Source organism: Delphinus delphis, chromosome 1 (genome assembly GCF_949987515.2).
Source record: "Delphinus delphis chromosome 1, mDelDel1.2, whole genome shotgun sequence".
In the NCBI taxonomy this organism is placed as follows: Eukaryota; Metazoa; Chordata; class Mammalia; order Artiodactyla; family Delphinidae; genus Delphinus; species Delphinus delphis.
In genome coordinates this window covers 120,567,173-120,592,059 of record NC_082683.1, presented here as the reverse complement: position 1 = coordinate 120,592,059, position 24,887 = coordinate 120,567,173, and the positions used below count along the sequence as shown (strand labels likewise).

Below are 24,887 nucleotides of genomic sequence, written 5' to 3'. Positions count from 1 at the left end.
TTGTTTCTGCAATTTTATAAAGAGTACAAGTGATGCTGTTTTATGTCCCATTTGGAGCCTGAGATTTCTGGTTCCATAACAGGAAGCTGCTACCTAGCCCTTCTAATGGATGGGAGAGCTCATTTATTCTTAGACTGTCCAGCTCTGAACTTGCTCTGAATCTCAAGCTTTTCTATCTACAAAACACTCAGGGGCTTTCAACTGTTTTTCTACATATTAGATTTATTGGCACTAAGTTTTTAAAAAGCGCGGGCATGCGTTCTCTGGCGCAGTCCGCTTGCGCCCTGAGCCGCGCACGCGCTGTGACGATAGCATGGTGTAGTTGGTACCTTTTGCGGTTCCCATTGAGGGTGACAAACCCTTGTTGCTGTGGGAGCTGAGCTCTCGACCCACGGCCGAGGCCTTGCAAGTGAGACGAGCCGGAGCAGAGGGAGGGGTGGAGGAGGCCGCCCCGCGCCCCAGTAACTGGGCTCCCCGGGGTACTGCTTCAGTACCTCATCTGCCTGTGGTCTCCGCTGAGAGGAATCTTAGTTCTAGAGATGACTTAAGCAGTCAGCTCTCCCCCATAGACTTTTGAGAGATAGTTCCCAACAGAAGGCATTGCCTCCTAATGCTTCTCGAAGCTTAGGATTTCAGAGGGAAACTTGTTCATGAAATGAGAAGTGTTTGGAGTAGCAGGCTCACCACAGTTACCTGTGACGAAGGGCTGGGGCAATATAAGGGAATGGGCGGTTTGGTTTCCTGGGGCTGAAATTTACTGCACTTTCTTAGCGTGGGACCGCCCTACAACATTCTCTCTTCACAGTCTTCTCCCGGTTTGGCCTTCTGTATTCGGTCTGAGTCTCCCCAAACGCAGCAGTGGCCTGTCCTGGGTTCTATGCCATCATCAAGTTTTATTCAGCAATGGATGCCCACTGAGCCCAAAAGGCATATGACCAGAAGCACTTTTTCGCACATCTCCAGTGAAGGTGGGTCCAAATGTGGAATTCCTCGCTCAACTAGGATGATGTGCTGAATTTGAAAGTAATAGGCCATTGGGAATTCCCTGGCTGTCCAGTGGATACGACTCTGCACTTTCACTGCTGAGGGCCTGGGTTCAATCCCTGGTCTGGGAACTAAGATACCGGGGTGGGGGGGGGAAGGCCAGCGTTTCTACAACATTGTGGTGTACAGAATGCTCTCAGATGCACTGCTCCACTGATCCCCCAGTTCCCCAGTTGTTTTTTTCTTTTATTTTAGATGAAGAAACTCGAACTCAGGATGGTTAAGTGACTTACTTAAGGTTCATGACAGTAAACGTGGAAACTAGAGGCCAAACCCCAACTTAACTGATGTTAAACCCCATGTCATTTTATGCTGCCCCTTAATTTAAGAAATCTTCAGAAGAGTCTTCCTTTTATTTACGTTTATGTGGATTTTAAATGTGTGAGGTTGACAATTTTTTTTAAGTTCATTTATTTATTTATTTATTTTTGGCTGCGTTGGGTCTTGTTGCTGCGTGCCGGCTTTCTCTATTTGCGGCGAGCGGGTGTTGCTCTTCGTTGCCGTGCGTGCGCTTCTCATCGCGACTGTTTCTCTTGTTGCGGAGCATGGGTTCTAGGCACGTGGGCTTCAGTAGTTGTGTCTCATAGGCTCTAAGCACAGGCTCAGTAGTTGTGGCACACGGGCTTAGTTGCTCTGCGGCATGTGGGAACTTCCTGGACCAGGGATCGAACCCGTGTCCCCTGCACTGGCAGGCGGACTCTTAACAATTGTGCCACCAGGGAAGTCCCGAGCTTGACAAACTTTGGTCAGATGTAACATAAAGGAGGCTTCATCATCATCATCACTCTCAAACTGCCTATTAAGAGCTCACTTCAGATTCCAGAAAATGGTTAAATATTCTTTAATGCATTGTAGAAACCTTATTCCATATCAACATGCCATCCAATTTTACTTTCCCAGAATTAACATTTCATTATGTGCCTCCATTCAGCCACCATTCCTTTTTCAAGGACCTTTTCAATTCCTCTGAATAAGTGAGTGAGGCTTAGATTTCCCAGACCTTTCCCTTGATAATTGTGTGTCTTCTCTGATTGGCTTCTTGCTTTAGCTTCTTCCTACTGACCTTGCTGCCTATTCTCACCCATATTTCTTTTCTCACTGATTTCACCTATATTGAACCTGAGAACTCTCCTCAGATGGGACTCCAGGTACACTACCTCCCACCTCTGTAATCTGTTTAACACCCTCTTCAATCCTGGCTGTAGTCCCTGGGATTGAAATGATTTTGTGTCAGACATTCTTTAGTTTGCGGACCCTGCAACCATTTCACATACCACTCAGATATTACAGATGGTCCTGGAAAGATTATGAAAGAGTTACTTGGTATCAGTTGTAAGTAATGAGTTCTTTTCTTATATTAGACATTAAGACCATTCCATAAGTGTAGGTTGTGAGATTTTCACAGCATAAAGCCCGTCACTGATAGAGTAATGAAGAAAATGTTCTACAAGTCACTATAGAGTTGAGAAGAAAGGACATTCGTATTAGATTTCTTTATTTAATGCAGAGCCTTAGTTTACTACCCACACCCCCGAAATTGTTTCCTTATTTACTTATGCGTTCTTTTTCAATTTTATTTATTTATTTATTTATTTGGTTGCACCGGGTCTCAGTTGCAGCAGGTGGTCTCCTTGGTTGCGGCTCAAGGGCTCCCCAGTTGTGGCATGTGGGCTCCCCATTTGCAGCAGGCAGGCTCCTTTAGTTGTGGCTTGCATGCTCCTTAAATGTGACTTGCGAACTCTTAGTTGCAGCATGCATGTGAGACCTCGTTCCCTGACCAGAGATCGAACCCAGGCCACCTGCACTGGGACCAAAGAGTCTTAACCACTGCACCAGCACGGAAGTTCCAATTCTGTGTTATTTTATTCACTGGCAGGTATACATACTTCTTAGCTTTTTTCCCCTGTGTTTTTTATAAATACAGAAAAGAGAATAACATCTTAAAATAAAATGAAGGAAAGGCCTAATGTATTTGAGTTTTTCTCTGTAGCACGAAGGGAAATGTTTGCCAGCAAGAACTGTGGCAAGGTTATCCCAGATGTGAACTGTCTCTACTACCCAGTGGCTCAGAGCCCTTCTGAAGCTTCCTAATTGTCCAGGACAGCTCCATTATGACTCACCGCACAGGACCTAGCGTCCCATGTGACAGTCAACATTTAAAAATTAGCCTTCATTTCTCCTTCCCTGCAAGCAGCTTCAGTTGGAGAAAGTAATTTCATTTTCTTATGTACTCATTCATTCACTCAGTCAACAGACCATCACTCCTTATTTTATGACAATATCTATGCTTGTTTCTGGTAACAAGGAAAGAATAATACATGGTTCCTTCAAGCACTTAAGGAGCTCATAAACTAGTGACTGAGGAAGATGCAGAAACAAATCAATAATGAATTAACAGTGCTTTGACTTTATTTGTATTATTTGAATTTTTATGACTAAATTTATATACTACACCCTGTTCAAAATGGAAATGGACCTTTAAGAAAGAAGTAGTGATGTAAAAAATCCACAGTAATATGTAAGTTATTTAGAGAGTTAAGACTGGAAATATTTGCACTCTCAAAGAAGCTTGTTAATGCAGATGAACCTCTAATTCTTTTCGTTGCTTCATTTACATTTATAAAGGTACACATATTCCCTCTTCTAACAGGGGTTAGTAACTTGGGGAGGGAGTGCTACAGGTTCAGGTCCTAATTCAGTGGCAGGTCCATCTTGTCTCCTCTTCAGGTCATATACTCAAGCAGGAGCTACAGGATGAGACGAGTAAAGCAGATCACTTACTTTGCTTACCCCCAGCCCCATCATAGGCTTCTGCTGGGCTTCCTTGGTTGCTTTCATCATCACTTTCACCACCAGAGGTCAGGGAACCTTATGGTTAATCAGGGGTCCTGGAAATGATGCAGAAAAGTACTGACTTAAAAATAATAAATAACATTTATTTAGGGCTCACTGTGAACTCATTGCTTAAAACGTCCTACTTAATCTTCACAACCACTCTATAAAATTGGTATTGATGAATCTCAGGTATATCCAAAATAAGTCTCTATGTAGGGCGGTGATATTTTTAGGTCTTTTATGTCTTTAGGTTCATCTTGGCACCAGACATAAGGCGGTTCAACATAATACGCTTGCCCTAAACAGCTCCAGATGCCAAGAATTGGCAAATTACTACTTTGGTTTCCATGGGTGGTCAAAAAGGATCATCAAGGTAAACTCTGTAGATTTTCTTTGACTAACAAGACTCTTTTCAACATTGAACTCCTAGACTTTAGAGAGAAGAATAGAACAGGGCTATGGGGAGGAGATGTGAGAGACTTCCACATGGAAGTATCTGAGCTTTGGCCTACCACCTAGAATTAGTGATAATCTCAATGACTTGGATGGTGGTGTCCATAATTTTCTCCAGTATTTGTATGGTATATTATAAAGAAATAGTGGTCCATATGTAGTCATTCATTTGCAAGTCTCAGTTGATTTTGAAAGGGTAGCATACCTAAACTATTACCTGGGATTGCTGGAGTTTAGTTTTTATTTCTAACAACAGAATATGTTGAAGTCTAGCCTTTAATTCAAAATCCTAACAGCTTCGGGATCTTTATAACCTTGAAGAAAGGGAAAATGCAGATATTGTGACACCACTTCAGAAGCAAAGCCTGAAGTTCTTCTGTGCTTTAGAGGTGGTGTTGCCCTCCCACGAGTGCAGGAGTCCCTGAGTTGGCATGGCTGAGGAACCTTTGGATAAGTTGGAAGAAGGTCTGTTTTCCAGTATGTGTGTGTGTGGGGAGGTGAGGGAGTGGGATATCTCTTTTTTCCTTTCTTTCTGAAACTCAACTTTTCAGATACATCCTCATCTTTTCTAAGCAACTAAAGCCCTGGGCAGAATGGTTCTGCCCGACAATATAGGCTTTTATCTTAGGCAATACCTGACAGCACCTTAAACTTTTGAATTTTAATACTGACTGCCTGCCAAGAAGCTTAGGAGGAGGGAATATTAGTTTTTTTGTTTTGTTTTTTTGGGTTTTTTTTTTTTGTTAATAATTTGTTTTGGGCTAAAATAGTCCTTCAAATGCACATGTCTTCTGGCCTTCAGTGATCCCAACAAAATCATTGTCTAAAGGTTGAAATAAACTCTTGTGTAAATGTTCAGTCCTTTGCCTCTTATAGAAGGGCTTGAGCAGAAAAAGTAAATGTAGATCCCTAGAAAGGGGATTCCGATTGATACTGAGTTTTTTCCTAGAGTCCATGGCACTTGGGCTTAGGGTTTTAAGTCAGAGGCAGGGCTGTTAATGAATGGGGTGGAGGAGACTCCACCATCCACCTGAGTGGGTGATGGTTGAGTAGAGTCCAGATCATCTGCACTACAACCAAATCTGTCTCACTGTATGAGTCCAGCCCTTTACGCAGAGGAGAGCAGGGTCTGTAGCAGTGTAGCCTCAGCTTGTCCATTTGAAATCTGTGAGTAATATGAGATTTGTGCCACGTTCTTGGTTTGCATTTCCCGTGTAGTATTTTAGGAACTTCCAGAATAGATCCGAGCCGTAAAAATGTGCCATGCCAGGGTATACCTACAACAGAGACATTCACCGTACCCCAGTGTTGTGCCTGCCCTTAATCACTAGGGTAATGATCTAAGAATCACAGATGCATTTTTAGTTTTAAACATATAATCTAGAAATCAGTTATTCATATAGGCATTTTAAATTCATCTGTTTTGGTTGGATTTAGGGTCATTATTGTTGTTTATGAAAAGGAAGATAACCCAGAAGCTTGCTATTCAGAAAGCTATGACAGATGCATTTCAGAGATTACTGATTGTGCTTTTAGGTAAGACCTTTTTGATTGTCTTGGAAGTGCTTCAGATTCAGTGAGCAAATAAATTTATTTGAAAAGTTAATTGGATGAAAATAATGGTTATGTAAAACATTACATATTCTTTCATTCACCAGATGCTTTCACAGCAACAGTCTTACATTTGTTCTTTGTGGCATTTATGAGAAAAACGACAGCAAATATTATTGTCCCCAGTGTTTAGATGTAGAATCACTTGCCTCAGTTCATACAGAAAATGTTTGATCCAGTTCTTCCTCAATTGCTTGCTTATCATACAGAATAGTGTAGTGATTATAAGCCTTGGACACCTGTGTTTGAGTCCTACCATTGTCTCTTAGATTTTATTGTTGTTGTTGTTGCAATTTTAGGTTTTTCCAGCCAGAGACATTTGAAGGTATATAATATCTGTAAGCTGCAATTTCTTTATCTGCAAATAGGGTTAGTAATTCAGCTTACCACCAAATCGGGGATATTGTAAGAGTAAATGAGGTGATGAATGTAAAAGGCATAGAACTATGCCTGAAACATAGTAAGCAGACAAAGTATATTGACTATTATTATTACCGTTGTTTTCTTGTTGAAGAGTTTATTAGATTATGTGTTTGGAATCAGTTTAGTTTCAGTTTTCATTTCTGATATATTGGGTGAATATGATTCTTATATAATAATCGGCTACGTTTTTGTGAGTCTTGAAATTGGTCATGCCATTGACTAGCGTTGACTGTGTTCCCTATCGAGTTATACAACGGTGAGAATGTCACAGGCTGTGCCCAAAGGAAACTTTATGATTAGTTGGTTCCCGGAACAGAATTGCTCCCCTGCTTCACAGCCCTGCAGGCTTAGAGACTGAGAAATCCTAGGTAAGTTGTCAGCGACCTTATTGGCTTGTAAGAGTTGACCCTGGATTGATCTTGGTCTTCCAGCCTGGGCAGTCCTTCCAGTGAAGTTTGACTTCCCTGGTCATGAGGCAGAATCTCCATCAGCTGTCAACTCTGGGTAACAACCTTTAAGAACCAAACTAAATGCCTGAGTTGTTTGTGCCTAATATGCCAAGGTACTCCTTATTTGTACACAAAACCCCTTAGACCAAAAAGCCTGGTGGCTCTAGCTTGCCTTGAGGAAAGCTGTATTGTCCAAAGGGTACATGGGCCAGTTTCTGCCAGTAGAGTGTTCAAATGCTGTCTCTGTCTCCAAAGCTTTGTTCATTGTATCCGGCAGAATTTTGGTCCCAAGGAGTAGGCACTTGCCTTGCTTCTAATAGGAAGTATCTATTATAGTCCAGTGGTATCTCTCCCAGGTTTGAACTCACTTTGACCCCCACCTGATGCCTTCCTATTTAATTGTATTGTGATTGAACATTTTTGTTTCCACAGCTTTTAATTTCTACGTCCTTATTCCTTAGTTCTTATTTCTAAGTTCAAAAAGTTTTTGAACGAAAGTTGATACTTCGTATATATTTTTTCACAAATAATTATAATAAAAACTGACGTGTCAGATGAGGGAACTTCTAGGAAAATGCTCTTATTTTCTGCTTTTAGAAGTCAAAAGAATGTCTAATTATTCGGTGCTACCATTGTATACAGGAAGTTTTAGAACAAGAAAACTTCTGAATTGATCCTTGTTAACTTTATTACAGAAAGTGGTAAAACAGCTGTGGCATATAGACCCTGTGAAGAGGTCACAGATGCTAGAACCGAAGAGGAACTATAGGATTTAATTCAAGTATGTGGAGATAAAAGCTCAAGGGGTACACGGCCAGTGTAGCCATAATTCAAAACAACCAGCAGGATTTGGAAGACTTTGGCATGTCTACTCAGCCCTGTCTTCCTTAGGGAAATGTTAAACTCTGAAAGTGCTTTTGAGACAGGGAATTTCTAGGACTTTTCCAAGTCCCGAGCCTTGTCTCTGGCCTCTTTGAAGTTTGGAGAGCAGGATTGAGGGCCACCAGTGTACGTCTACGGTTGTGGACACAGGAGAAGACACAGGCCTTTTAGAACTCCCTTCAAATAGAATTGCAGGGACTTGGGAACAAAGTAACTATGGTCTTAAGTGTGATTATGCTACACTGTTTAAAAACTATTCATGCCTTTCAAGTAAGGTATATTACCCAGATCTCAACATCTCATATATATCTTGTGTTAAATATTTTGCCAAAGAACCTTTCTGTAAACCAGTTATATGGATACCTCGAATTAGGGATTAAGTTGTCAACGTAATTTCTGAAAGAAAACATTAACGTGCTGCATATAGGATTTTTATTTAAAAGGAGCAAAAAATGTGTTTCGTGCCATTGAGACCTTAATTTGGGGCTAGATTTCTGATTATTTAACTCACCCCAATGTTGCAAAGGTTGTTTTGAAGGGAAGAAAGTAGAGAAAGAAAAGGTGGTTATGTTCTGAAAAATGAAAACGTTTTGAAAGTTTTTCCTGTACAAAATAATTATTTTAATTTTAATTCAATTTAAATCAGTCAAGGAAACTTCAAACGTATCCATATTTGGGCTAGAAGAAGTCTAGCTTCCTGTGAAATGTGAGAGGAAAGGATTCCGTATTGATACTAAAGATTTTGGAATCCTGATTATAACAACATATCCGCTCCTAAATGAGGCCAATCTTGGAATCAGTTCCATTTAGAAACCATTATGTGTTAGGCAGTGGAGATAAGGTGAAGCTCCTTCTCTCTTTGAATTTAGGTGTTAAAGGTGTACCAGAGAATTAAAAAGGACTAAAATTAAATAGATTATGAAAAGGACTGTGAAGAAAGTAAACTGGGTGCTAGTTACAGTATTTCAAGAAATTTACTTAACATGCTGACTTTAACATTCTAACTGTCTTCTCCATGTTTTCACACAGGGTAGACCTCTGAAAAGTGACACTGTAGTTTTTTCTAGATTAATGGCTCTGTTGAGACAAGGTGGGATGGGGGAAGTTTTCCCATGCTAATGTAAAGGGCCATTCACTTGGTTTTAAACTGTCTTTCCCAGAATGAATCGCTCACCTGCCCCAAACCCCTCCTACAGAAATTCTGGAGTCATCACTGATTCAGTGGTAACCCCTAATAACACAGTTGTGAATGAATAATGAGATGTGAATACTGAGAGTTTGGAGGAAATGGCAACATTTTCGCATAATTGTAAGGAGTGTCCCCCTCCCGCCACCCTAACTGGTGCTCATTTTGCAGGTCAGCTACTTTTCTTGTCAGCCATGTGACCAAAGGGAGGAAGAATGTCTCTCAGACTTCAGCTTTCAGGAGGAAGTGTTCAGATTGCCAGAACTGGACTACCACTTTTGAATTTCCCAGAATGCCAGGTCCTGTGGTTTCCACGGGAAGCTCTGCATCCTTCCCAACCCCTCTCCACCCCTGGGCTGCTGGAGACACCCATTAGAATGACTCAAATGTGAACAATGGCAAGAACAAATTCTGTAGGGGTGGTGGAATAACTTGTTCACAACATAGGCCTTGTCCTGTTGGTATTAGGATTCTTTAATTTTGGCATCCTGGGATAGCAGCTCTTTTTAGGCCTGAGAACGAACAGCCCAGGGGTGTACAACAATTTCAGATGAAACTAACTAATATTCAATGACTATCTCTAACTACTCGGTTGTTGACTTCTATTAGTCATTATTCTCCTGGTTTTAGCTCTGATGTGGGGATTACAGAGGAGTCAACATTTAAATCTTCATAATCTGTGTATTTGTAGCTTCAGTATCACTATTGACCCATAGTTTTTTATGGTTTGGGAAGAGTTATTGATTTCATGTATCATGTAAAGGAATCACAATGATGATAGAGCAGCTAAGATTACAATAATGGCTTGTAAATTGTTCACTTGTTCTCTACCTGTGCATCTATTGTATATATATGAGTTAGTTTAGATGTCAATATTAGTGAAATAATATAGAGGACTAGAGAACTTATTTTAAAAATCACTATTGTGTGATGATGAAAATGTAAAAGTTCTGCTATAATCGATGATGTTGTGTCTTGAGCGCCTAGATGAAATTGATATGCCTTAGTGATATACAGGATTTTAGCCTATGATTTAACTTTGACAAAGCTACATCACTTTTTACTTTTATCTCATTTATTGAGAAAGACATAGTTGTTATGGTGTTGGCTTGAAACTGGTTGAAAAGGACTTGAGTCCTTCCTTATTTTACATTTACATAGGTAGGATCTTGAAACATAGGATATGATGTAGGGCATTTGTGTAACCATCCTAGGTGTGGAGTAGCAGTTTCCACTGCTAAGACTTCTTGTTTAGACGCAAATGCTTTTCAAAGTATGAAGATTATTAGCATTACTGCTGCTACTGAGATGAATGAGCCTAAAGACAAAATACTTCATGTTGTGTGTGCCTCAGGGTACTCAGACTAACGTAGTCACATCCCTGAGAGGCCAAGAAAGTGCTGCAGGAAGTCATATTTACTACTACAAATATACTTGGAAAGTGAATATTTGCTCATGCTGAGTTAACTGTATAACCTGAGAATAGTGGGAATCAGTGTAGGAAGCCTCCTATAATAGTGAAGACTGCTCCCATGGACATTAGGACATGGAAGTGTGCTACTACATAGTATGTATCCTAGAGGACAATGTCTGGGGATGAGTTGGCTAAGATGATTCCTGTCAAACCACCTACTGTAAAAAGAAAAACTAAAGCCTAAAACTCATAATATAGTGGGAGGTCATACAGTATTACCTCCGTGAACAGTTGCTAACCAGGGACATCCCTGGTGATGCAGTGGTTAGGAATTCGCCTGCCAATGCAGGGGACACTGGTTCGAGCCTTCGTCTTGGAAGATTCCACATGCCGCGGAGCAAAAAGCCCATGCGATGCAACTACTGAGCCTGCCCTCTAGAGCCTGCAAGCCACAAGTACTGAAGCCCACGCGCCTAGAGGCCGTGCTCTGCAACGAGAGAAGCCACTGTAATGAAAAGGCCGCGCACCACAGCGAAGCGTAGCTGCCGCTCATCGCAAGCAGAGAAAGCCCTCGTGCAGCAACCAAGACCCAACGCAGCCAAAAAAAAAGAAAAAAAGAAAACTTAAAGAAAGAGTTGCTAATCAGCTAGATACTTTTACTCCTGTAGGGATAGAAGTAATTATGGTAGCTGATGCAAAGTATGCTGCTGAGTCGACAGCTATCCCTATGGTAAACATATGATGGGCCCACAAGAGAAATCCTAAAAAGCCAGTAGACATGACTCATACTATTCCCAAAGAGCTGAAAGGCACTTTTTGTCCTAAATAGTATGTAATGATATGTGAGTTTATAACAAACCCTGGTAGGCCATGAATGCAGACTTCAGGGTGACCAAAGAATCAAAACAGGTGTTGGTATAGGATTCGGTCTCCTCCTGAAGGGTCAAAGAAAGTAGTGTTGAGATTTCTATCTCTTAACAGTATGGCAATTCTGACTGCTTGGACTGACATTGGTAATTATAGTAATATGGCTATAGTTGGGGAAGATTAAACTAATAGTGGTGTTTGGTATTGGGATATGACTGCTGGTTTTGTATGAAAGACTATAGTAATAAAAGTAATAATACCAAGAGTTACAGAGACACGGGCTAAATGTAAGAAGAAAATGGTTAGGTCGACAGAGGCTCCTGCGTGGGCCAGATTGTAGGCTAGAGCTGAATATGGCATTCCACTGGTACCAGAACCTGCTTCTACTATCGGTGATATGAGTAGGAGTAAGAATGATGGGGGAAATAGTCAAAATTTTACATGATTTTTTGGGGGAAACGATACCTCAGGTGTCCGAGTTGTTAGTGGACCAAGTCAGTTTTCAAACCCTGCAATCATAATGGGTACAACTATAAAGAAAATTATTACAAGTGCAGGGACTGTTATGACTACCTTACAGATTTGGGCATCTCCAAGTAGCGCTCCAGGTTAGCATAGCTCAGCCTGGATTAATATACTTAAGGTGCTGCCTGCTACTCCAGCTCAAGCACCAAATAGTAAATGTAAAATGCTGATATCTTTGTGATTTGTTGAAAATAATCAGCAGTGTATGAACAGAGGTAAAAAGACTGAGCTAGCTTTCGACTGTAAATCTAAAGGCAGAGATTGAGCCCTCTTTCTCAAAAACCCTGTGCTGAATCAACAAATTGAATTGTAACTTCAGAGAAGCAGCTTAAACTTCTGCCGGTGATTTTCCTGCCTTTTTTTTCTTTCTCAAATGAAGCAGAAGAAGACTGAAGCCAGTTGACTAGAGGATTGGCCTGTTAACTAAAGTTTCCTGCAGTTAAAACTCATCAATCTCGTAAAGATTTGCCTTAATTACAATGTTTGCTTTACATTTAATTGATGTAGGATGAAGTCTTGCAATCCTTAGTTTTAGGAATTAAGTAAATTTTACTTGTTTAGGGTTATGAAAGCTCTTGGTCTGAACTAACCTAAATTCCTAGTCCAGCACCGATAGAATGGGTGTTATGTGTAGTAATCGTGTGGATATTATGATTGGTAATGATAGGAAGGTTATTTCTTTGTATGTTCAAATTGTTTTATTTTTGTGTTGTTTAATGAAGGGAACATAGTTAGTGATGTGGAGTATGTTAGCTGCAAGTAGAAATATATGTTGAGGACTGCTATGATGGCTATTAGTGTTGGAAGAATGATGTTATCATTTTTGTTATCTCTTGGATAATTACTCATTTGGGTAAAAACCCTGATAGTGATGGGTGATGTCCTAATGATACTATAATGGTGAAGAAAAGGATTGTGATGGGAGGTGTTTTATCTCATGTGTGTGATAACGATACTCTTGTAGCACATGATCTGGGCATAAATAAGAAGAAGAGAGTGTTGTTATGATATAAATTAGTATGTTTAGGATTGTTATAATTGGAATATACTTTATAATAGCTGTCATTCATCCTATATGGGCAATTGATGAGGAGGGTGTAATTTTTTCCAGGTGAGTATGGCCAAGTCTGCCTCAGCCTCCAGCTATGATTTATAATATCACTATGATTAACAGTATATTTAGCTTGATGGATGGTGACATGTGATATAAAAGTGATAGGGGTGCAATTTTGCCAGGCTGATAGCATCAGGCCTGCTGTTCATGGGATGCCTTGTGTGACTACAGGCACTCAGAAGTGAAATGGGGCAATTCCTACTTTTGTGACAAGGGCGATTGTCATGAGAGTGGATGCTGCTGGATTAAAGATTTTTGTTATTCATTGTGTTCTTTGACCAGAGCATATTAGATTAATGATAATAGCCATTATAAGTAGTATTGATGTGGTGGATCGTTTTAGGAAATATTTGTTGGATGCTTCTGTAGCTTATAGGTTCATGTTTTTTATTAGAATGGGGATACCATTAACCAGTGTGAGCTTGTTATACAATTATGTTTCCTGAGAAAATGGTCAGTAAAATGATAGTAAAAACAATGAGAGTTTATTAGTACAGGAAGGATATACGACAACATTTTGGGGGTATGGGCCTGAAGCTTACTTAGAGAACCTTACTGTATAGCATGTGGTGTAAAGTGGTAGCATGCAGAATGTAAAATTCTTAGGAAGAATTCAATTCCAGGAATAAGAGTATTGAAACCTCTATGATTTACTCTATCAAAGTAACTCTTTTGTCAGACATATTTCTTAAGTTTGTGGTGGGTTGCCTGGTATGATGACAGGTAGTGAAAAAAACTCATATGTAATGGGCTAATGTTAGTAGTAAAAAAACTTTTTATAAGAGATGTATACGTTGATCATATCAAAACTCTGGGTAGGATGCTCAAATTCATAGAAAGGAGATTGTTAGATGTGTTTTAATGATGACCTGGGCTGTATATAATTCTGGCACCTAGGGATTGTCGAATGCTCCTAAAAATAGATTGTTGTGGAAATGTTTATTATAAGGAAATTGACATATTCTTTAGGAAAGAAGGGGTGAGTGGGCCTGCTACATTTTCTACATTGAAGACATATACAGGTTTTGATTCTACTTCTGTGAAATCAAGTGGGTTTCATTGGATTTCTGCTACTGCGGAGATAATCAAATTCTGGGTAGCGGTCAGGAGAAAATTAGTCATAGGTGTTCTCGTGTAATAATTACTGTTGAAAGTGTAAATGATCCATTTATCAGTAAGACTGAGAATGGAATAACTGCTGCATTACTTCATATGAGATTGTGTGTGCTACTGTCCCTAGAGCTCCAGTGAGTGAGTATTTTGAATGTGGAGCTCATCCAGATCTGAGGATGGAATAAATGGCTAGGTGTGATATGGCTAATATAAATAATATGCCTACATTTATAGTAATTAGTGGATAAGATATGGGAAGAGGAATTCATGTTGTGAGAGCCAGGGTTAAGGCTAGCATTGGGGCAATAATATATAAATTGATGATGTTGATGGACATAGTGGTTCTTTAATAAGTCATTTGAATGCCTTAGCAATGGGTTGTAATAATCCATGGGGGCTGATGATTTTTGGCCCTTTCTGGATTTGTATATAGCCTAGGATTTTCCATTTAGTTAATATGAGCAATGCTATGGTGAATTAAATTGGGTCATTTGTGAAAGAACGTTGATTATAAACATATTCTTAGGAAGAGGACTTGAAACAGTGCAGATAAAGGTTTCAGTTTTACATAATTACTGGGCTCTGCCACCGTAACCAACCCTGTTCTACAGTAAGGTATGTATAAATTAATTGAATGTAGATTTTATCATCATTTAGCTTGCAGACATTTTGTAAAGTAAGCCGTATTGCTCTTGTCCTTTCATACTGGAAGAAACCTGCAATAGACAGAAAGCAACCAGGATGACTCCAGTCTGAACTCAGATCATGTGAGACTTTAATCGTTGAACAAACAGACAATTAATAGCAGTTATACCATTGAAATGTCGTGATCCAGCATCAAGGTCATAAACCATATTGCCGATATGAACTCCAGAATACAATTACACTGTTATCCCTAGTAAAACTTGTTCCGTTGATCAGTGTTTTTAGGAACAGGTGATAAAGCATCTTGACTAGCTGGTCTAAATTTTAATCACTCAGAGGTGGTTTTATTATCCAAAAAATAAATGGCGCTCGGAGTCAAGGTGCACCGGCTTCAGTAGTTGTGGCGCACAGGCTCAGTAGTTGTGGCCCACTGGCTTAGTTGCTCCGTGGCACGTGGTATCTTCCCGGACGAGGGATCGAACCCGTGTCCCCTGCATTGGCGGGCGAATTCTTAAGCACTGCATCACCAGGGAAGTCCCAGAATCACAGTCTCCCTTTTAATATACCTTAAGCCCAAAGAATCCATGGAACATTGTTACAGAAAATAAGACAATAAAATATTGTAAGGACTATAACAGAAGCCTATAGTACACAGTTCATATAGACACATCCCAAGCAGTTACAAAGTATATGAAAAGGGAGGCTGCAATTTTATTTTATTGTTTATTATTTTTTTAACATCTTTATTGGAGTATAATTGCTTTACAATGATGTATTATTTTCTGCTTTATAACAAAGGGAATCAGTTACACATATGCAAAAGTTCCCATATTTCTTCCCTATTGCATCTCCCTCCCTCCCACCCTCCCTATCCCACCCCTCTAGGTGGTCACAAAGCACCAAGCTGCTCTCCCTGTGCTATGTGGCTGAGGGAGGCTGCAATTTTAAAAGAATAAGATAAATTATACCCACAAACTCCCAATATTTCCTGAAACATTGCAATCTGAAACCCTATTGTAGGAAGCAGAAGATTCCAGGAGACATTCTACAAATGAAGGACTCTAAATGCTGTGGTTGGATAAGGAATTCTGGAAGGAAGGTATCCTCACCCAAGGAGAGCAGGTTCCTATACTTCTCTAACATCACATCCCTGTACAGTTCCCACTGATGTTGGTTCAGGCATTCTCACTTCTCTTGAGAGAAATCTATGGCCATATCCTGGAATGTCAGCAGTCCGTGAAATTAAAGGTACACATGCCATGTGGCCACAGGAAGAGTTCATAATGTGACCCAAGAAGAAAACAGCAAGTTAAGAGAACTGGTTTTAATTTAGAAGAATGTCTTCAATTATCACAAATATATATATATATATATATATATATATATATATATATATATATAACAAAGTAACTTTCTCTACCTTATTTCTAACTACAAGAAAAGAGTATGGCGTGTGATTCACAAAACCAGTATAGCGACTATACTTATCTGGAAAAGAAATGATAAAATGATGGTTTCAACACAGGCATATGCATTTTTGAATGTTTTATTTATATCAAACTGGATAAAATGTGTGTATTTCTCAGACAGAAAAGACATGTCGAGGTAGAAATGTACCTTTCAACTATTCTTGGGTACACAAGTACACTGGGGAGATTGTAAAAGTGCAGATTGTGTGTGATTGAGGAGGTCCGGTGGGCCTGAGTTCTATTTTTTTAAAAAGCTCATTTTTAACTAGTGATGCCACAGTCTCTGATCCGTTAAGGACAATTGTGAATAGCAGAGACATAATTAGAAAGGTAAAAATTCATATTTATTTTTAACTTAAAGTGTTTTATGGATTTTACACCTTTAATAGGACAGTAAGCATAGCAGCAACAATCATTTGTGAATGTTAACTATAGACCGTGCATCTTTCTAACTTTTTTGTGTAGGATTCCAGGAAAAAGGCCTGGGCTGCGGTCACAGTGCGGGGGCGGGGGGGGCAGGCCGGGCCGCCCCTCCAGGAACCCCGACGGGGCCCTGCGCTCCTGGCGGCTCCCTCCCCCGGCGCCTCCCTCCCTCCCGAAAGGCCTCGGGGCAGAGCGGTCCCACCCTCTGCGCCCAGAACGGAGCCCGCCTTTCCGCAGAGCTGGAAGTCCCGCAGCTCGGGGTCTCTTCCCTCCGCCGTCACGGAACTCCTCGGAGGCCGAAGGGTGGGCGGCCTCACTGAGGCTGCCGGTTCTGGAGGGGCCCCGGCGGCCGAAGCCGCGACAGTCGTGCGGACGGCGGGCCGGGTAAGTGGGCGCCGACCCTCCGCCTGGTCCGGTGCCCGGGCGGCAGCGCAAGACCAGCTTCTGAGGGACAGGGGTTCGCTGCCACCCGCCGCTGCTGTGCAGAAAGAGCGGCCCCCAGCGTCTGGTCCCGGGGAACTTCGGTCCCTCCTCTCGCCCCTGGCTTCGGCCTGGCTCGCGGGGCCTCTGGGGCGTGGGGAGGGGGCCGGCCTGAGTGTCCTGAGGGAAAACGGGGCAAGGGTGGAGCAGGGTCGGCTGCAGCCTCAGCGCCCCTCCTCCCGACTGCGGGGAAAGCGGCTGAAAACAGCTCCCGAAGCTCGCAGGCCCCTTATTCAGCCGAGTCTCTCTGCGCTCCTTCCTCCCTGAGCTACAGTATCCGGTGGAGGGGACAGGGCAGGGGCCGGGCGCAGGTAATGTGGAACATTAAAAGGTGATCGTTAACTAAAGAAAACCAGCTCTCCCAACGTGAGGAATGTAGCGCTTTTCTTTGTATAGGAAGATGCCAGAGTCTGGGCTCACTGAAATCCTTCCTTTCATATGCACCTCAGCTCTCTGGGGCCTGCATTCGCCATTTGCATATCCTGAATTACTCAGGGCCCACGGCTCACACTGGAGGGCTGCAAGTGCTGATGACTGTGATATACTTTGTTTACTGAGCTGGCAAGAAATATTTCATTTCTCAGAGGCTTGAGGGGCAGACAGTGAAAAAGAGTCGGAGAATCTCACTCAGCATGTACTTTGGTTTATATATAGATAATATTTATACTTAACTGTGCTAATAGAGGTTCTCAAGTCCAATCAACCTGTACTACAGCCCTCTAGGTATTCATTTCATCAATATCATAAGATAAATGCCTATAGAATTGACTTAATCCATTTAAATAGGATAATGATTTTTAAAGGAAACATAATAGAAATATAACAACAAAACCTTTACCACTAAAGGCTGGGTCTGGAACAACCTACATAAATGTTCCATTGTTAAAATATTGAAAGATGTATTCAATAGAAATATCAACAAAAATGACAAATAATAAGGGCAGCAGAATGTTGAAATGTTCTATCTTTATCATTAAAGTGGCAGAAAATCATATATTAGTAGGCACTGGGGGCAGAAGATGCCTGATTTTATATCTTTGTCATATTTGTACAGTTGTTTCAACAAGTAACGTAAAGACAAAATGGAAAAACAAGGAGGTTTGTGCCTGAGATCACGTTGATGTGAAACCAGGGATGGCCACCTTGTGCCAGGTGAGTTAAGTTTACCTGGCAGGTAGACCGCAGAGCTCCTGAGAAGCAAGGGTTGGAATTTTTCCCCTGGGTGCCCCTTAGGTTCTGTGACTTGACTAATTGTGAGTCATGTTTCCGGAAAGACCTAGTCACAGGAAAAGGGTGGGAATAGAGTGATTTGGGGAGCAGCTAACAGCATTCATCACGGCTCAGGGCCTGAATGAATTTTAAAGAAACAGGAAAACAAATGCTTCTCATGGAATCAGAGAATGTGAGGGCTGGACAATCCCACGAAATGAGGAGCACCCGTTCCATTTTCCAGATGAGGAAACAGAGGCCCAGCAAGGTGAAATCCCTCACCCAGGTTGCACCCGTCTCTCCTCCCCACTGCATGGTTCATGAAAGCAGGACTCTTCCCGTCTTGATCACTGCTGAACCCCAAAAAGGGTCAGGTATCTAGCAGCTTCTCCAAAATTTTGGTTGACTGTAGGAGTAATGCTATTTCTTTCTTTCTCACTCTTATTCAGGACTGTGCCAAGAACTCCCCAGTTTTCAATGTAATTCGATAAATGTAAATATTAATTGAGTTTTTTTGTGATGAGGACTTAGGCTTTGAAGGTAACAGACTTGGTTCAGATCCTGGTTCTGCGACTCAGTAGCTGTTTGGCTTTGGGAAAATTACGAAACCTCTCTGAGCTTATTTCCTCCTTTGTAAAGTGGGGTTAAACTATCTGAGCCAGCAGAGCACCTGCATGAGAGATGTGGACTAAATATTCGTCTTTCTCACTCTACCATGCCATCTCTATGTTCTTCCCAGAGAAGTTGTACAGAAGGATATAGTACTTTAAAAAAATAATAATTAATTAATTTTTGGCTGCGTTGCGTCTTCGTTGCTATAAGCGGGCTTTCTCTAGTTGTGGCAAGCGGGGGCTATTCTTTGTTGCGGTGCGCGGGCTTCTCATTGTGGTGGCCTCTTTTGCTGCGCTTGCTGTGGAGCACCGGCTCTAGGCGAGCAGGCTTCAGTAGTTGTGGCCTGCAGGCTCAGTAGGTGTGGCACGTGGGCATACCTGCTCCTCGGCATGTGGGAACTTCCCTGACCTGGGCTCGAACCCATGTTCCCGGTGTTGGCAGGCAGATTCTTAACCACTGCACCACCTGGGAAGTCCGGTATAGAACTTTATAAAGAGGGGTTTTACTTTATGTCAGATAGTGTACATGTTTCTTGTAGAAAAGATTATTCCACTATAGAAACATTAACACGCCATACGACTACAAATGCAGTATTCTATGGGCTAGATCTTATCAGTAAATTTCATAAGTAATTGGGCAAATGACAAAGTACTAGGTACTAGGGAGTAAGAAGACTCAAATCTGGGGTTCCCCCACCCCAATTTAAAGAGCAGGGTGTGTTTTTCAAATCCATGTTTCATCTGGTCTTTGTTTCTCATCCATTCTCGGTGTCTGCCTTTCTCAAGAAGGCTCAGATCCTCCGCTTTCACACCTTCCTGGCTGGCTGTGCCCCAGCTCCTGTCCTGGACCCTCTGCATGCCTGGGTGTGCCTGCTCTCCCTGTGCATCACCAGCTTTGCCAGGGAGCTGCTGTATCGTGCACTGCTTGCTGCACCCCAGGGTACCTAGACCCTTCTGGTACATGAAGTACACCCTCATCACCATGAGTGCATGCCCATCCCCTTACCTTATATCCTGCCTCTAAGCCAGGCTTGGGGGTGACTACAGTGTGCATTCAGCTATGTGAGCTGCTGGGATAAAAGCGAAGTTCCCAACTTTAGAAGTTGCAGGCTTGAGGGGCACACAGTGATTTAAAGTCGGGTCACCTGACTTAAAGGGGGGGCTGATTGATTTAAAGCCAAGGCAGCTGACTTAAAGCCTGCGTCCCTGAGCTGCAGGAAGAGACCAACTTTGGGGGTGCTTGGGTTCGCTCCAAGCCAGCACTGCTGTTCAAGAAGAGCTTCCAGTAGCGTCTTAGTGCAGGGGAACTTGGTGCCTTGTCTTGCCCCTGCCCTCAGAGGGGGGCCACCTGCTCTTCTGGAGGAGAATCAGGGAGGGGGAAGTGCAGAACCCGGCTGGAGTTGAGGCACCCCTTGTCTGATGGCAGGGAAGCGGGGGCGGGGCTGTGTGGTGTCCTGGGTTTGGACTCACCAGGTCGACTCAGCGTCTCAGCCTCCTAACCTCCCCACACACACCCCACAAAAGTTTCCAATAATATGTAATTGTGCCTTAGGTTCTCGGTTTTCAAACTCATACCCAGGCTCCCAGGTCCCTTGATTCATCCAATTCCTCTGTGCTCTTTCTTCTACTAGATACAGTCCGAGAGGGAGGGGCTGGGGGATGGGAATGGAGGGTCCCCGGCAGCACTGGCCTCAGCTGACCAAAGAGATCTGGGGCCTGTGCTCTCACATGTGTCCGAGGACCCTTAAGGCGGAATCGAGGGGGCCAGTTAGAGGCAGTCCTTGCTGCCTCAAGTGAGTATGGATCACCGTCCGTTAGGGAGCACGCTGACCCCTGAGAAGTACTGTTAGGAGGATGTGTTCCTCTCTCGGCTTCAAGGACGTGGGTGGACTTCAGGGCTTCAGTTCCCCTCCAGGCCTCCAGGTCCGACTGCACCCCAGCGGCCTTGCAGACCTGGCTTCCTGTCCCAGAACTTTCCAGGCTCCAGGAAGAATCCAGACTGCAGAGATGGTGCCTGAGGGCTCCCTCTTAAGAAGTGCTGCCCCTGGGGACCCAACAGTGGAGGGAGGAAGGCTGAAAGGAGTGTGGGGGTGGGGTAGGGAGGGGTGGCTGACCTGGGAGTTGTTGAGAGAGAAATATTACCTGCCACACCCCATGCCCCCTGCAGCTGACCCACTTATGCCATAGGATCTCAGGGCCGTTTAGTCAGAGATGCCTCTGCTTCTTTACTCCTGTGTTCAAAACTACGCAAAACCAACTCTTCATCCTCTTGCTGCCTTGCCAGGACTTTTAAAGTACCGTTCTTTTGAAGCACTCATTCCCTAAACTGCAGTTTGGAGCTGTCCCAGCTATTTAAAAGTGTTCTCCTTAAACTGAGACTAAATCCTACTCTTTTGGAAAAACGACCTTCACTTCAGAGGAGATCATCTTTTCTGCCCATTCCTTCTTTCTACTTCCCTCTTAAGCACCCCTGTGCTCAAAGAGCTTGGTGATTTATTTTCTGCTTGATGCCAAAAAGAAACCTTCCTCATGCACCCCAAAAAGCTTTCCTTGAACATAGGTGTTTCAAAACCATGACAGTGTTTTGCAGTTAGTATACACTGGGTAGACTGCCTAGCAATCCCTCCAAGAGCCAGAGGTGAGTGACACCTTTACTTATTTGATTGGCTGTCCTTCAAGTTTAGGAAGGTCCCATTCTTATGCCCCAGCAGATAAGAGAGAGCCCTGGATGGCTGTGGCTGTGAGTAGATAACTTCTGATGATTTTATTTCCCTTACTGAGCTGCTGCTTCTAGGTTAAATTCATTTTATTACCTGTCCTTTTTTTTTTTTTTTTTTTTTTTGCAGTACGCGGGCCTCTCATTGTTGTGGCCTCTCCCGTTGCGGAGCACAGGCTCCGGACGCGCAGGCTCAGCGGCCATGGCTCACGGGCCTAGCCGCTCCACGGCATGTGGCATCATCCCGGACCGGGGCACGAACCCGTGTCCCCTGCATTGGCAGGCGGACTCTCAACCACTGCGCCACCTGGGAAGCCCTACCTGTCCATTTTTAAAGAAAGGCTGACAATGTCACTGTAATAGGTCAGGAGTCTGAGCTCAGGGTTGGTCAAAGGTACTCACAGGGAAGAAGGTGGTTAAACATAGGTGGGTAAAATAGGAGAGTTGGCAAGTACAGCCAGGACAGCCGTGTTCACCGTGCATACTAATAAAGGCCAGAATCTCCTCATTTATCTCTGGTGGGAAGTTCTGATGGTTTCACAGGATCAAACTCAAATCATATTCAAACTAGGGGGCTTCCCTGGTGGCGCAGTGGTTGGGAATATGCCTGCCGATGGAGGGGATGCGGGTTCGTGCCCCGGTCCGGGAAGATCCCACATGCCGCGGAGCGGCTGGGCCCGTGAGCCATGGCCACTGAGCCTGCGCGTCCGGAGCCTGTGCTCCGCAACGGGAGAGGCCACAACAGTGAGAGGCCTGCATACTGCAAATAAAAATACAAACTAGGGTATTTCCCCTGAGCATAAAAGTAAGTATCCACCCCTTGCAGGAGTCGCTACTGAGGAATAAAGAAGCGGATGTAGAGAACGAACTTGAGGACACAGAGAGGGGGAAGGGTAAGCTGAGATGAAGTGAGAGAGTGGCATAGGCATGTATACAGTACCAAAGGTGAAATAGACAGCTAGTGGGAAGCAGCTGCATATAGCACAGGGAGATCAGCTCGGTGCTTTGTGACCACCTAGAGGTGGGATAGGGAGGATGGGAGGGAGGCGCAAGATGTGGGAGATATGGGGGTGTATGTATACGAATAGCTGATTCACTTTGTTATACAGCAGAAGCTAACACAACATGGTAAAGCAATTATACTCCAATAAAGATGTTAACAACAACAGCAAAAACCCCCAAAAAACTAAGTCAGTCAAGCCAAGGGAGACATTGTATGTGTTTACAGTTCAAGAAATCCAGAAGAGAATCCTTTACTCTGTATGCAATGAATGGTCCATTTGAAAAGAAAAAAACTTTCTGAAATGTTGTTTTTCCATTTATTGTTCAGAACATCATTTTTATACCTCTGCATTTCTTACTATTCAAAGCCAAGTCACGTGAGTTACAGGGAAGCAGCTGATTGATTTAAAGTTGGGTCATGTGATTTAAAAAGCAGTGGCAGTTGATTGATTTAAATCCCGGTCATGTGACGTGAGGAGGGGGTGCTAAAAACTGCTTTTTCATCTCTGGCTCAGAATATCATATTTACCTTGGTTTTTCTTATGATTTAGAAAACTTGAGCTGTCTCTCCTTGGAATCATCAGGAGAAAAATACAGTATTTCAGGTTCATTCTTGAAACCAACTTCTTACGGTTAAGGCGTATTGACTAAAAGATCTTCCTTCCAGAGATTCCGAACCTCTGTAGGACACTTCATTGTAATTGGGGAAAAAGGAGAATGAAATCAGGCCAGCGGCTGCAGAGGGCAAGGCAGCCCCCAGGACTAGGGAAGGAGGAGGAGGAAGGGCTGAGAGTTGCCATTAGAGAAGACAAGGTCCAGAGGGCGCTGAAGCACCGGCAGAGCCCACCTGCACTCCCACTTTGGCACTCCAGGATCAGAGTTGTGTTTGGAGATGGGGTTGTTGTAACCCCAAGGAGGTGAGCAGAGAGGAGGAGTTGATTACCGGTCTCCTCTGACTCTCTGGCCCACATTACCTGGCTTCACAGGGGGGACAGAGTTTTGCTTTCAGCAACTGAGGGGGCACTTCTAGGCTGGTGGCGTTGCCCAGTGGCCCGACAGCCTGACAGGCTGACTGCGGTGTGACCGCCCTTTGTTTCTCCAGAATCTGTACATCAGGAGGTGCATAGCTGCGGGAGCCTATTCACCCATCCCCCCAAGGGGGATGGCACCTTCCCTGGCTGTACCCTATGATCACCAGGTACTTGAAATGAATGCAAGTGTTTTGACTTCAAGGAAGAGCTCACATAACCCCTTCTGCCTCAATGTGTGGGATTTACTATAATGGAAGGACATTATAAAGAACAGGTAGAAAACTCACCTGTTGGTCTCCACATAGGAGTTTATTTTGCACGAATCCCTCCTACACGAGTAGATAGCAGAGGTTTATTTTTGTTCCTGTGTGTGTAGTTGTGGCAGAGGATGTAGGTATGGTGATTTGAAGCCCTGAAAGAAATATTCTCAGAATTCTCAAGACTTCTCTTGATTGGAATCGAGAGAGACCTGGAAAAGGAGGAAAAGAAAAGGAGGAGGGAGAACGAACGACTGTTTCTCAGTAAATTCACCTGCTTGGTTGATTGTTCTGTCTTCTCATTTCTTTTAAATTCTATGTATGTCTAATGGAATAATGTAGAAAGGCTGATTTTTATGGTTTAAAAGATTTTACATCACACACTAGAAGTGGCTAACAGAACTTATTCTAATCAATGTTACATAGAGACTTTGATATTAAATTTGTATACTAAAATTGGTTAATCCAAATTTTCTGTTTCTTTTTGAGTGAATATTTGGAACATATTTTTGTAGATAATAATTTATCTTAGGTGTACAGAATGGTGAGAATGGGTACCATTTTTCACCACTTAAATGATTTCTTTTAAATGAATAGATCGTACACTTTAAATGCCAATGTTGTGTCTTACATGTTGTTTTTCAATTCCTTGATTTCCAAAACTTGTGCTTATTTAATTGATTTCTATCTAACAATCTCCTCTTTATTGTTTCTTTATATTTTATTGATCTATAGTTAATTTACATTATTATATTAGTTTCAGAGGTACAACATAGTGATTCATAAATGTTTAGCTTGTTCTCCATTTATACTTATTATAAAAGAGTGGCTCTATTCTCCATGCTATACAGTACGTCACTGTAGATTATTGATTTTATACATAGTGGATTCTTCCTCAGAATCTCCTACCACTATTTTGCTCCTCCACCCTGTCTCTCCCTGCTGGTAACCACTAGTCTGTTGTTTAATCTGGGAGTCTGTTTTGTTGTTGTTGTTGTTGTATTCAATTTTTTAGATGCCACATGTAAGTGATAACCTACCAGGCTTGTTTTCTCTGCAGCTTATTTTACTAAGCATAATACCCTCCAGGTCCATCCATGTTCTTGCAAATGGCAAAATTTCATCTTT

General features: G+C 42.6%; 1 protein-coding gene and 1 pseudogene across 1 annotated transcript in view; both read left to right on the top strand.

The window, feature by feature from the left end:
- Positions 1 to 24,887, top strand: part of LOC132427352 (leucine-rich repeat-containing protein 37B-like) — an 87,334-nt gene that overhangs the window by 23,035 nt on the left and 39,412 nt on the right. The gene's annotated exons all lie outside the window — the stretch shown is intronic.
- Positions 314 to 5,912, top strand: LOC132423409 (RAD52 motif-containing protein 1-like; annotated as a pseudogene).